The 15,205-nt window shown below is 44.6% G+C and overlaps 1 protein-coding gene across 4 annotated transcripts in view; it reads right to left on the reverse strand.

Annotated features, from left to right (window-relative positions):
- LOC119164630 (uncharacterized) overlaps positions 1 to 15,205 on the reverse strand; it is a 231,070-nt gene that overhangs the window by 28,464 nt on the left and 187,401 nt on the right. The gene's annotated exons all lie outside the window — the stretch shown is intronic.

The following is a 15,205-nucleotide window of genomic DNA, read 5'->3' on the forward strand; positions in this document are numbered from 1 at the left end:
GCGTCGAAACAGGTTTGTGAAAGTGGGCCTTGTTGGAAGGGGACGGTGTGGGTGGCGAGACGCGTAAAGCTCCATTGCTAACGAAGCGTTGCCATTCATTTCAGCCATTGCAAGCACCACGTCTACTTTTACTTTGGTAGAATACCTCACGCCAGAAGCAGCCATATTAGCTCGAAAGGACTCCACGTGGATTTCCTTGGTAGACCTTCAATGCAGAGACGCTGTGCTCTAACCGGAGGCACCCTAGTGCAGGACGGTCCTGCTAACGCGTTCACAAGAAGATGTCTCAGTGTGATCTAAAGTCACGAAAAAACGTCGCGAAAAATGGTCTCCTGTTATCGCGTTCATCAGGATCATGCGTAAGGCTCATGGCGCACCGCGCTGTCACATTTTGATTTCGCCGGCCGAAGAGGGCAAGGGTAATTGCTATCACCTATGCCTACGCTTCCACCCTCTTCACACACTAAACACCACACGCAACAGATGCGTCACTTTAGGGAGGAGCTTTGCGCGGACCCTCACCCTCTTGCATGCGTAATCGTGCGAAAGACAATTAAACTTTGGAGCCGGATATCTCGGAACACAGGCGTGCTAGAAAAAATCTTCCAACTGAAACTGTGTACAAACACCACTGCCTACATTTTTTCAATATAAACATGCCAACTTACCGCAGCCAGTAAAAAGTTAATTATTTAATTTTAGTTAATTGGGCTGCTGACAGCGATAATTATCATCTAACTTTCTGTCCCCCTGGCCGCTTAACTTATTTGCACAAGTGGTTCTCACGTGCCTTCGAGCGCCTAATTTTAAAAAAATCATAAAGCTTAATTTTGAACACCCGGTATATCTGTTATGTATAACTACTTATATATATATATATACATATATATATATATATATATATATATATATATATATATATATATAATATATATATATATATATATATATTTATATATATATATATATATATATATATATATATTCTCAGGTTTCATTATCTGCCTTACATGTTTCACTCATGCAACGAGGTACGATTCACCCATTCTCTCTCAGATAACCTTAAATAAATTCATTTATACCTGGTACCTTTAGGACTGTGTTTATTGTTACAAGTCTTGCGACACGTACTGGCCGGATCTTATTACTTAATACATCTGTACTTTCAAGAGGCACTAATGACACATAGTTCAACTATGAACTGCTGTATATAACCACCAAAACCTTATATTTTGTTCGCGCGCAAGCTTACCCTGTATAAAAGACTCAAGTGTTCTTCACGAAATTAATCTCTGAAGTACTTATCTTAAACTATTATTTGCGACAAAATTATTTGGTGGCGATCCCTCTTCGTTGACCTCGTAGTAATTAATTAACGCCTCTTGTCAAAACACGTTCGCAGAATACTTATACCGAGTAGGGCTGAACCTTTGCTTCCGAGTGTTCTGTCGTTGGGAGCTCACTCGTTGACACATTGTCACGCGCATGCGTGCCTTGCTGCGAAAATATTTTATTTACTTTATGACAAGTCTTTTCATCATTTTGGACACCATTGTTTTTTTCTGACCAATGGTTTATAAGCTGTGCATTTAAATTTTTTATAAGCATCGGCATTTGCGCTATTGATACGCAGTTATCTACTATAGTAGGCGTGAACCACGTATGGCAGTAAGCAAACGAGCGAAATAATATGAAGCAGCTTTTAGGTGTTAGCGCTGGATTGCTTTTCTAGTATACCCATAAGTACTTAAATAGCAGGGAAAAAAACACCAGGCCTGCGTGGAAGCGCAGCACAGTCACAGCAAATGCTGAAAGATTGGCCTTTCAGAGGCTTTTCGAAACACTTTTTGGTAACTGCTACAAGCACACTGCTCGGTACCTACTACGCCATGAATAATCATTGTGTAGTAGGACAGCATTCACTATGCTATCCTTCTTAATTCTTTGGAGAAGCATGATAGCCGCTGCACACGTGTTACGAGTCTTGTTCAATTTTTATGCTGTGGATAACGACGATGAACAATTATGCCCGAGGTGGGTATGTGCCACAGCTTATAATTCGCAACTCAAATGACCTTGAGAGGGCACTGCGGAGTTGCAGCATGGCGGATTCACAGAGGTCACCGCGTCCGCTGTCGCTAACATAAATATGGAGTTTTCTGTAGGCAGAGTGCAGTTGGCGCAGTTTTGTAGGGAGGGGGGGGGGCTGTTGACGCTGAGAATCTTATTTTAGTCGGCCCCAGGGGTCCTGCAAGCGCGAGCGGCGTTCTTCAAGTGGTCGCGTTGTGTGTGTAATGCACATGGCGCACCGCGTCTCTGCGAAATTCCTTTACATACTTTGGGCACCGCAGCGACATGTAATCACTGGATACAATGGTCATTTAATAGTTTCGAGATAACAACTTAACACTGGGGCCTCAACTGGAAAGAAGAAGTCAGCTTGGCCGTTCGTTTTTTTCTTCATGGGTGGCACCATCCTACCGTACTCTTACCGTATAACACTGGCGCTTGGACTGTTTGGACCAGCTTCTCTATGCAGTACGCAGCTTCCCTATATTGCCGCTAGGTGCCGCATGATTGCTAGAGTCGCGAATAGGTGAACAAGAATAAGTTTTCTCGCGGGTTGAAGCATCGGACTACCCACTCGTTACGCAACTCGCATTGTCTGACGCCTGGCTGTTCCTTTTATGTTTTAAAATAATTCATTACATAAACGCTATAATAAAGGAAACACACTCAAGGTGTAAAGCTTTGGGAATAGGCATCAATAACTTCAAATCTACTGTTGCCAACATTTCTAGAAAACATTAATAATTCTTCTTTACTAATGTATCAGGAATGGTACCTTGTAGACAGTTGATGGGTATAGGTAGCTTAGTATCACAATAACGAATACCTAAAGTGGCATACACCTATTAATAAAGTGTGTTCTAGGGCTTCACAGAAGTCGTATTTTATACAAAAAGCTGCACGGAGAAAGTATGGACTTAAAGCTTCTTGATTTGAAAACTTTTAGAAGGCCGATAATAGAATATGCCAGTATTGTCTGTAGTCACCACCAAAATGGGCTGGTAAGTTAACTTGAGTGCGTACAATGGTTTGCGGCTCGCTTTAAATACTCAAGATTTAAGCAAAAACACTCAGTCACAGAAATGTTAAAAGTTTGTGATCTGGAGGCACCGCACAAGCAAAGACGTAAAAATAGATTGAAGTTTCTTTTGTCAATTAGCAGACAGTGAGTTTAAAATAACAGAAACGGCTTGAGTTTAAAATAACAGATCAACCTGAGTACGTCCACTGCAGGACGAAGGCATCTCCCAAGTTCCGCCACTCAACTTGGTCCTGTGCCTTATTCGGGCAAACTTCGTAATCTCATTTGCCCACCTAATGACAAGCTTTGGCCGCAAATAACACACACACAAAGTAAATGAACACTCAACGAGAAGCACAAGGGGCTTGTGCTTGTCGTTGAGTGTTCCTTTACATTGTGTGGGTGTTATTTGCGGCCAAGGCATATCATTAAGCAACTACCAACTAGGCCAACAATCAGTATTGCCCACATAACTTTCTGTCTCCTACTAACCCGCTTGCCTTCGCTGGGGACCCATTCAGCTATCCTTAATGACCAGCGGTTATCCTGCCTACCCGCTACCTCCCCGGCCCTTGTCCATTTCTTCTTCTTGATTTCAACTATGATATCCATAAAACCGATATGTTCGCTGGTGCAATCTGCTCTGTGCTTGTATCTTAAGGTTAAACCTATCATATTCGTTTTCATCGCTCACTGCGTCTTCCGAAATTTAGGTTGAACCATATTTGTAAGCCTCCAGGATTCTGCTCTGTAGGTAGGTACTGGCAAGATGCAGCTGTTATATACCTTCCTCTCGAGGGACAGTGGCAATCTACCCGTCAAGATTTGAGAGTGCTTGCCAAATGTGATCTCCCTTCTTTTTCATTCCACTAGTTACTTCGATTTCGTGGTTCAGCTCCGCGGTTATTACTTGTCCTGAGTAGACGTAGTCTTTCATAACTGTGTCATCATTGTGTCATTCGTGTCTTTTATTTACTGAATTTTTCTTTTTAGTAGTGGTTATGGGCACGGGTGGCCTCCGCGGTGGACTACTATGGCACCGAACGTGACCCATGTTCTGACTTCACAAAAACTGTCGCTTTAGAAGGCACTTGTCGCATGAAAGCCGGCGTGCATTCAGTAGATTCCATAAATATTAAGGTTCGAACAACCATCAAACCAAATATTCTAAGCGGAGGTTACAAGGATCCTGCCACACTTTTTGACACACACACACACACGCGCACATACACACACACACATATATATATATATATATATATATACATATATATATATATATATATAGAGAGAGAGAGAGAGAGAGAGAGAGTACGAGACACGTTGGTTTTGCACGGTATATTCTGACTAACGTTTCGGCTGGTGGACCAGCCTTTGTCAAAGTGCACCAGCCGAAACGTCAGTCAGAATATACCGCGCAAAACCAACGTGCGTCGTGCCAGCGTTACTTCCTTGCAGCAACTATATATATATATATATATATATATATATATATATATATTTATATAACGATCTAACACACAACAATAAGGCGAATTAAAGTATGGGGGAAGTTATTAGAGTGAATTTTGTTGTAAGTGTAAAGAAAAAAGTGGATGCAAAGATAAGTTGCCGTAGGCAGAAATAGAATCTGCGAGCTTTGAATAACGCGTTCGATGCTCTACCACTGAGCTACCAGAGGACTATCCCCCCAGTCAAGTTATTTCGTATATATGTGAATTTAAACTCTTTATGAGCCTGTTTGGCGTCACTTAGCACATGAACTTATTATGAGCTGGCTGCTGGCCAACAGTCCCTCGTATACAAGGATGCCAGTACGAGACCCTCGTTAATATATTAGGGAAAAAATTGTGTACTGAATAATAATATAATATCACAATATTATATTATTACAATAATATAATATCTAAGAAAAAATAATGCCAAGGAAAGTATAGGGGAAGTTATGAGACCGAATTGTAATGCAAATGTGAACAAAGAAAAGTGGTTGAAAAGATGACTTGCCGTGGGCAGGAACCGAACCTGCGACGTTCGAACACCGCAGGTGCAGTTCCTGCGGTGTTAACGGTAGCAGTACTTCACGGGGAATGAAGTCTTTCTTTAAACAAAATTCGATGAACCTTCCATGGCATACCGAACAAGTAGTTTGGTCAATGTAGGGGTATATACAATAAAAAAAGTACTAAGCAGCAAAAATGGCGGCCATTGTCAACGAGAACCTCAATATGTCTTCTCCCTCTTCTTCTCTCACTTCATGATTGTGATATTTGAGAACTCGCAACATTAATAATGTCGGTCCCATAATCAGGGAGGCAGTGAAGTACCAGAATTGCATAACACCTTCAGTTATTATTCAGACTTTGAAGATCACCATTCCAGTAATGCGTTCTGTGCAGACACCGAAGTGATGTGCTTGGCGATAAGTCAAAACTGTCGAATTCATGGCTTCAGCTTGGCGGCAGTGGAAGTTAACCTGTTGGCATATTCAGTTGATAGTGTGGTGTGTTGTACGAATAAAGATAGTGTAAAGGAAAAGATAAGTGTCGTCAAATAATTTTGTAACGTCACAGGGAGTGTGTGAAATAGGGGAAATCTCTTGGGCTTTTGCATGGTAGGTGTTCCTCAAAGCCGGACAATTTTGCGCATGTGTACAGGAAAGAAGCACCGACAACATTCCTTGCTGTAGCGCTAGAATTCTATGAAGGTAGCGAGAGTATTGGTCGTGTCCAACAAAAGCGTTGATGTGACGATGTAGTTAACAGACAAGCGGCAAGGCACGAATTTGTCTAGTTTTGCAAGGGAAACTGTGGGAAATATGTTTTTGATCACTGAACTGGGGTATGTTGTGCAGGTGCTACATTCTTCAAGAGTCAACGTGCGAAGGCTGCACAGAGTGTTCGTAGATTTCATACGGGGCTCGTAATGGCGCTCTTAAAGGCAAAGGTGCAACCAAACCAATTCGTTGAGGCGTGTGAAGGATGGTAGTCTGGATTTGGCGCAACTCTTTGTGCGACAATTAGTTTTGCTCTCTGAAAATAGATCATCGACGTGGTGTCAGAGATTTATTTTTGCTTAAATTATACTAACTCAGGTTAGGCACTGCCTTACCAGAACTTCGTATCACAACGTATAGCAGGCCCATGACGTTGTGTGGCTATGTCAAGGAAGAGGTAGATGGTGTATGTTTTTCATTAGTTCATTCTTGGGGGGTTATCTATCAAGTGTGAGAAGAAAAGAATTGAGTGTTTATAAAAAGTGGCTAACAATTTCGAGTACTAGGTACTCTATTATGGGAGAACGTAAAACAGTCCCTTGGGCCTCACACGTGATGAGGCCGTGTTGACAAGTATTACGTGTGCGTACACAATGATAGGTCCACGCGACACGTTGGCGTACAAAGACGTATGTGATATGGTTTTGCCAGTACCACTGTGCAGAGTCAAATACGGTTGAATACCAGGACAAGATGCTCTGAAGTGGGTTGAAAACATCCAGGTACTGACAGGTGTTAACACATTTTTCGGGGGGTTACGAGCAGGAACACTACCATGAAAACATTCACGAGAGATTGGGGCTGTTTTACATTGTGGAGTTCACACTGCTTGATATCTACGAAGCCAAAACCAATAGACTAAGTTTTTTGCACTAACGGCACGTCGTACATTTTCGCGACATTTTGCAGAGGACCATAATGAAAGACCATCCACTAGATGTACACAAGATAACGTATCTCGCCGTAAAAAAAACGAAGACGGGGTCCCGTTTGATGCAGTGATGTTGACTGTTCTCCTCTGTATAAGGCGTGCACGAATGACCGTATACCACTTCAATCCGGATGCGAAGCCAGCAGTAATTTATTTTACCCGATGCATGTCTTCAGTCATTGAGTGTAGCAAAACACAGGAGGAGCTACCAGAATGGTTGCCAAGGTTGGAACCTCTGATAACCCTTAATTACGTTCATGTCAACAGCACCTGACGAAATCAGACTGTTGACATGTTTGTTCATGGTTTCGGGAGTCTATATACTTGTTTTTGAGTGTGCATTAAATTAAAAAATGAAGAGCACCCTTGTTAACACAGCATATTGAGGGGTAAGACATCGCTTGTTCGAATTTGTGGTATCGTGTCTTGAAATCGTTTTCTGAACTAGTTTTCTTCGTGCCTTTTACACACAAACACACACACACACACACACACACACATATATATATATATATATATATATATATATATATGTGTGTGTGTGTGTGTGTGTGTGTGTGTGTGTGTGTGTGTGTGTGTGTGTGTGTGTGTGTGTGTGTGTGTCTGTGTGACGTAAGAAGGTAGCGACGGTTGGTAGAAGCAGATGAGGAAGAAGTGCTTTTAGAAAAAACGTGGCGTATGAGCCAGGCCACGTCGCCCATTCATCGTAGCGTCACACGAGTCGACAGGATGAAGACCTGGCGGCCACTTCATCAACCAGCCACCATCTCCGAACGTCTCAGCAAGACGCAGTGACCGAACGTGGACCACGAAAGTACAACCCAACACTACACCAAGACCAGCATTATGAAAGCACCATCAGACGACCTTCCCATCCCCAAGTACACCGGAGCAGCGGACGATGGCCCTGTACAGGACTGGTTCGACCTGTTCGAGCACCACGCAACCGCTGCATCTTGGTCGGAACGGGAAATGGTTACGAACTTCAGCGACTACGTCACCGGTGAGGCATTTAAATTTTACCTCACCCACATATTCGACAACGATGAGTCTTGGCAAAAGATAAAACAAGAAATGATCGTTTGGTTTAAAAAATACGATAACGACTACGACGAAGGCTTGCTTGTAACCCACCATCCACAGACAACTGCACTCAGTCGTCAATTTTACAGGCAGTCTTCAACCATTCGAACGCACAACAAGATTCTCACTCTGACAAAAGATGAAGTGGCACACGAGTTCAGTGGCAGACGACAACGCGTATTTTGGGAAAAACAAAGCCATCGAGCACGCCTCCCTTCTGCACGAAAGTCGGCATTTGCGAAGTCATCGCTTCAGCATATCACCCGAGACGTTGCCCAACCACCTGATGGCGTTCACTCATCGTCAGGCATACATGGTCCACCACCTGGTTTTCTACGACTCAGCTCTTCAAAGGCTCCTAACGGTCACTATTCGTGTCATAAGGACGCCTTGTTCATGGTAGACCAGCTGACACATGGGGAAAATACCAAACAACGCCAAGATGACTCAAAGAGTGAAAATCAGTCTTCACGCATTGGAGCAGCTTACTCCCCATCTCGCAGACTTGGCCCGCCTCCTGGTTTTTCATCGCTTGGCTCTTTCGTGACTCACAATGTCCATCTCACATCTAGCACGCTCACAATGGTCGAGATAGAGCTGCGGAACTCGGACGATGCTACGCCAAGCCCTGGACTTACCACCCAGATTCATGCGCCAGAACAGCACGCTTCGTTAGTTGCACAGAAAGAGGGCCATTCACAACTCAAACCTTACCGAACTACCCCTTTTGCGGTGTTGCCGTCCAGTGCGCAGCCACCAGAAACTCCAAACACAGAAGGCTCAGACGCATCGAAAGTCGCATGCTACCAGGCGCAAGAACCACTCATAGTGAGCCACGAAGAAGAAGCCCCTGATGAACTATCTGTCAACTCTGAATGTTTTTTGTCGCAAGAGTTCGTTTCCACGGCACCACAGACTTGCCAAAATTTGCATTTTCAACCTGGTGACGTCACATGCGGTTCCCTCATGCAGTGGTCGCCAATCCAAGAATCGAACCTATTCAGAAGTACATGATACATCAAACCTCGTACACAGTTGTCTTTTGGATGCGCCCTTCATGAAACCCGTCACCAAAGCCTCTGAAGAGCAGGCTAGCAATAATGACGCACCACCAACCATGCCCGATGAGCAAGAAACCTGTTCACCATGCATCAGCTGTCTACAGGACGCTTCAAACCTGAAAGTAAATGAATGTCCCATTCCGGAAGGCTTGCCACTACAGCCATCTCCTGAGCAGCATCAGCAAAGCAAGCATAGCCAAGCGCGCAACCTCATGCGACAACAAAATAGACTGCAACGAAGGCATCGACGAACCCGAAATTCAACGGAAGCATACTCACCAATTGAAGAACAGCGGAAAACAGGAATTCTAACCCAAAAAGTATTCGAAGACGTCAAATTTTTTCGCACAGAGGAAAGTCGCCAGAGACGCTCCCTGCGCCTGCAGTTACAAAGACCGCAGCACCACGCAAAACGCCAAGAAAGATGCGGAAGCACTTCTTGCATACTGCCAGCCCACAGGCATCACGCCGTCACAATCCGTCCACGAGCACGCATTTTAGAAGCAAAGCGTCTGTCGCAGCCACGACTCAACTTCCAACGCATGAGACATCCGACCTTCCAACGCTACAAGGACTCCTAACCTCTTTCGTTCCTCAATACTAACCAGGTTGTGCCATCATCATTTTTTAACGCTGAAGGCATGGTTATGCTCTCCAGAACGCAACAGCCAACCTCGCCCACCAGAGGTCTCCTAGATATCACCGGACTGCCTTTCCTGTGAACACTTTGTGCAAGTGCATGGAACCACCGTGTGGCATGGAACTACTGCATTTTCTGGCATTATTTTTTTATTATAAGACTCCATTTGTTCATGCTCTCTAGATTGTAGCTCGCGCATTCTTTCGGGGGGAGAGGGAATCATGTGACGTAAGAAGGTAGCGACGGTTCGTAGAAGAAGATGAGTAAGAAGTGCTTTTAGAAAAAACATGGCGTATGAGCCCATTCATCGTAGCGTCATATATATATATATATATATATATATATATATATATATATATATATATATATATATATATATATATATATATATATATATATAATATATATATATATATATGTATATGTGTGTGTGTGTGTGTGTGTGTGTATTGTAATGAAGACAAAAAGCCGTTGTTTCTGTGTTTCTATCCTCTGGCGCAGTCGTTGAAAACACTGCCTTAAACCGGACACCACGGTGCTTGTGCATCCTCGGCGTTCCGGAGCTGCGACACTAGAAAAGGCGTCCGTCCTTTCAAGAATGTGGAACCTGTCTACCCAGCACCGCACCGACCCCAGTTTTAGAATGGCTTCAAAGCCTCCTCATCACGTCAAACCAAGCCGACGTTTCAAACAATGTCCAAGGATGACGTTAAGGCCCCCTTGCTGGCTGAACTTTTGTTCGTCGGCGCCGCGACGCCAGTTCATGACATTGCATCTACCGGGCACCTCTCGTCTGCACCTTTCGTCGGGGAACATGGCTGACTCTCCCATCAGCGTCAATTTCATGAACTGGTGGCGATCATCCAACCAGCCTCCAACGGACGCCGTCCCCTCACCCTTGGCTATGGGTTACGCTGGTGTGAGTACGAGGTCGCTCTACCATCCGCAGATGCGAGTCTTGAGGTACGAGAGACGAGACGGCGGTGATGAGCCCGTGCCGAGATCAGCGCTTTTATTTGGGACGCGGGCGTAGGCGGAGTCGCCGCTGCAGCGTCCAACCAGGCCAGGAGCTAGGCTGTTCTTATATCTCGTGGTTCGCGCTTCACGAGGCACGCGGTTTTCTTCTTCTTTAGTGCGGCAGCCGGCCAAGATTGGCGTGACGCTACATAGGCTCCACCCCTAGCACTTTGCACTATTTCAAACTTATACAAAATAAAAATCAAGAGAAATCGAATCTATGTAGCATGAGCGGCAGTCTGAGGTTTGTCCGTGAGGAAGTCCCAGTTGTCATCGTGAAAAAACTGGGAGATCCCACGTTTAGCGGGAATCAATGATATGCGAAGAAGGAATGAGAAATGTTATGCCACTTTGAAATCAACACAATGTTACAAAGTGGAGGTAAATGATGCCATACATGGCTTCTGTGTCATGAATATCATGTTTCAATGTGTCGCTTACCTTCGTCATCCATTCACGTCACGTGATACCAAATTTAGTATATGTGGAGCTAGCGAAACAGCCAAAGGCACGCTATGAACGTGGTATGTTGTCAATCTCTCACACGACACGCGCCATATATTTGCACCAGTCATATATTTCGTCATCCATAGACGTCACGTAATGCCAAATTCGGTATATGTGGAGCTAGCGAAACGGCCACGAGAGCATCATGAACGGCTCAATATACTCCCATGTAGCGTTGAAGCGCGCACACGCTGGGCACAGTGACGCTACGTTATCAAAACGCAAGCACTCAATAGTCTCGCGCGAGGCGCGAACAGCGTCTGTTGGCGCGGGCCGACGGCAACCGGCACAAATTGCGACATGTTGCATTTTGCGCCAATGCGTTACCCAGACAACACTGCGTCTCCCTCTTTTCGTGATGAAGGCACGCCGGACGCTCTAAAACGCGCATGCCTCAAAGCTACGCAGCTTGGCGTGTGCGCCTGCGAGTATATGACAGGACCGGCGCCTGCCGTGGCAACGCCGGCGCGACGCGACGAAATGAACGCCGGTGAGCACGCGCACCGCGTCACGTCAAAATGTATTGGAGTCTTGACTGTCATGTAGTCATGTTCTCACATGCCACGCATATCATGATTATCGTATTTACCCAAGTCACACAGCTCGTCTTCCATTGGCATCACGTAATACCGAATTCGGCATATGTCAAGCTAACTAAATGGCCCCGAGCGCATCATCAGTGTGGACTATAGTCATGTTGTTACATGACACGCATGTCGTGATTATCATGTTCGTATGTTGTATGTTTGTATGTGTCGTTCGTTCGCGTCACGTAATACGAGGTTTGGTACTTGTGAAACTATCGAAGTGGCCACGAGCGCATTATGAGAGTAGCATGCAGTCATGTTGTTACATGACACGCATATCATGTTTATCACGTTTGCACCAGTATCATACTTTCCCCATTCGTTCACGCCCCGTAATACGAAATTTGGTATAAGCGAAGCTATCGAAGCGGCCGCCGGCCCATCATGAGCGTGGCATGTAGTCATGTTGTCACATGACATTCATGACATGAGTTTCATGTTAGGGTCTATCAATTGTGTTCGCCATGCAATCATGCCACACCATACCAGTTTTGTAACATGTCATGTGAATGAAACTACCGCGTGTTGAGCGACCATGAAATGTAAATCGCGTGACTCATGACACACATGTCATGATTTTCTTGTTATGACTAGTCCATTATGTTAATTTTAAAGTCATGTTATGCCATAGCAAGTTTGGCTTTGATGCAAATATTGAAACGGCCAGGAGAGCTAAAACTCGTAGATTAGATAGATAGATAGATAGATAGATAGATAGATAGATAGATAGATAGATAGATAGATAGATAGATAGATAGATAGATAGATAGATAGATAGATAGATAGATAGATAGATAGATAGATAGATAGATAGATAGATAGATAGATAGATAGATAGATATCCTCCAAGCCGCCGAAGTTTGCTAAGAAGTGCTTCGCATTTAAAAACAAAAAAAGTTGGGTCTTTAGCAGTTCTGGTGAGCGGCACTGGGATACGCAGAGCAGGCTAGGGTGTCGAAGGGCGAAGACTGCTGAAATCAAAGGTGGTCGTCCGTATGGGCGGTTGACGCAAGTTACGTGCCTACGATGCAAGTGTGACTGTTAGCGATAACCAGAAGCCAAATGGTGCGTTGCGTGGCGTGTATGCTGATGGCATGGGGCCACAGGCCGACATTTGCTGCAACGTGGCGTAGCAATGTTCCCACGACGCCCACCGTAGTTAGTAGGCTGCACCTCAAATCGCGAGGTGGCGCTGGAAATGCGGCATTCATGTTGCTGGTGCTGCGCGCGACGTCGTTGCCACAATGGTGACTGCGCATGCGCGGAGCACTGATGCCAGCCTGTCTCCCACATTTCACGACGTGTCTGAGGGTGCCTTCGCCGTACTTCCGCCTTCTTGCGGTGAATGCCTGCACCCTGGGGTACCTTGGAAGGGTGGGTAAAAAAGCTGCCCGTGTGTTTTGCTCTCGCTACGATGACGACACTGTGTTTGAGTCTCAACTCGGTGACGTGTGAGGTCGCAGCCGGGTTTTGGAGCATTAGAAGCCTGGGCGCTTGTATTTCTGGGGCCTGGCAACTGGCGTGTCAAGGCCTCGTCCAGGAGGATGTCGCGAATTGCAGACCCTGCGGTAAGACTGGACTTTGAACCAGTGGTTGTGGTCCCTTGAAGGTTCCTTGACGACCAGCATGTGGGCAGGAGAGCATGCTGATCGATTGCTTGCGTGTCTGTTGGAGCATGCGCACGTGGTTCCAAGCCTGGCTGGCCTGGCCTGGCCGGAAGGTCGAAAGTCGGCAGTTGCCATCGACAGTCTTCGTGGTGCTGCCAAGGCCTGGCATGCCTACGAGATCGTCCGGCAGGGATCCTAGTCCGAGTGGTTAGCTGTTGACCAGCCTGTTTCGCCCACTTTCCGCTAACTGCGACTACCCGCCACCCCGCTAACTCACTGCCAACTGCGGACACCAGTTGTAAGACGCACAGCATAGACAGTAGAACTCAGGCCCCTACCACACTTCCCATCGTTGATGACACGGATTCGAACTATTCTGACACTGAAAATGACGGCAACTGAATATTCAACCGGCAGTGTCCATTTATTTGTTATCGCAATAAAATTATGGTTCCAGACGTATCAAGCAAAGGATTGTTTTGGTTTCGGCACCGGCGACAAGCTAAGTTCCATCATAGTTGAGAAACTAGCTCTAACCTATGCTAACCATAGTTAAAACACTCCATTGAACACGATCGCAGACTGCTGGTAAAAGGAGCTAGGATTGAACTCTACAACCTCCAAATCACATTAGTTGGCGAAATGAATTGATCTTTTCAGCAGTGCACAGTGGCACTTTAGAGACATACGTCAGGATTTATGCAGTGAGGAGCGGCGGAGCGAAAATATTTAGAAAAGCGCAACTGGTTGGAAAGTGTTGGTAATATAACCATTGGAACCATTGATTTTGCTATGACCAGCTACGGCAAACTATTCAGGCAGCCCCTTGCCTTCTCGCAGTGATGCACATTCGCAAAACAATTGTTTCTTTCAACCATGACTGAATAAAGAAAGACCACGCCTATCTTTACAACAATACGGCGTTTGAAGCTTTCTAGTCCTACAATGTCCTTTTTCTTGTGAATTGGAGATTAAAGTTATTTGAGAAAATTAATCGCTGATAGACGAAACGCTTGATAAATAGAAAAGCTAACCAATGCAGTGAAGTACAATATCGTTAGATAAGCGTTTTAAAGTTCAAGACCTGACAATCAATGACGTGTCCTGAATTTTTATCGTTCAAGGCCACACAAGGTGAGTATTTTTTTATCATAAAACACACGTGACCATTTTTTAACATATACAACTACTCTCCTAACTAGACTCTCTTCATGTGCACATCAATATTTTTAACAAGGTGTAAAAATTTTCGGTAAAACAGGCAGCTGGGTAGTTTCAAGGCTTTTGATTGCCCAAATGCGTTAAAGCTCGTGCAAGATGGATACATTCATGGGGTGGGATTGCTCATGGACGCAGATATGAACGTACTCTAAAAGACAGGCCATAGAAATGTTGAAATGGAACATACATGCATAACTTATAAATTTCAGCACCGAAGAAGCAGTACATAGTCATTTCACAATGTTCTGCAGTGTTCAGAAGATAACTGTCAACAAACTGCTGGCAGTGTGTTTTTCTAAAGAAAAACATCCCACAGTTGAGCATTGCTATCGATTGCCACCTACATGCTTTCCCTTTAAGCAAACAACATGATGTCTAAAAAAAGGTTGCTTCAGCACTAAAAATGATTGTTCGTCTCACAAGTCAAATCTATAGTTTACAAGATAACGGTTAAAGATTTAAGGGACAAAGAAAACGGAAAGTTAAATAACTTTCCAAATGTAGCGTCTTTATTGAAACTCTTTTACACAGCATATTTGAAACACAATATTTAAGCACTCTGTTGGAGGAAAGCAATAATGATTACCTTTAGGTAATGAGAAACAAACCACTCTTTTAGCCAATTTTTACTTTTTGTTTGCAGGCTACAAAATAAAAAATTTCCTACCTAGCTCCTAACATAGTTCA

The sequence above is a fragment of the Rhipicephalus microplus genome, chromosome 9, assembly GCF_043290135.1.
Source record: "Rhipicephalus microplus isolate Deutch F79 chromosome 9, USDA_Rmic, whole genome shotgun sequence".
Taxonomy (NCBI): domain Eukaryota; kingdom Metazoa; phylum Arthropoda; class Arachnida; order Ixodida; family Ixodidae; genus Rhipicephalus; species Rhipicephalus microplus.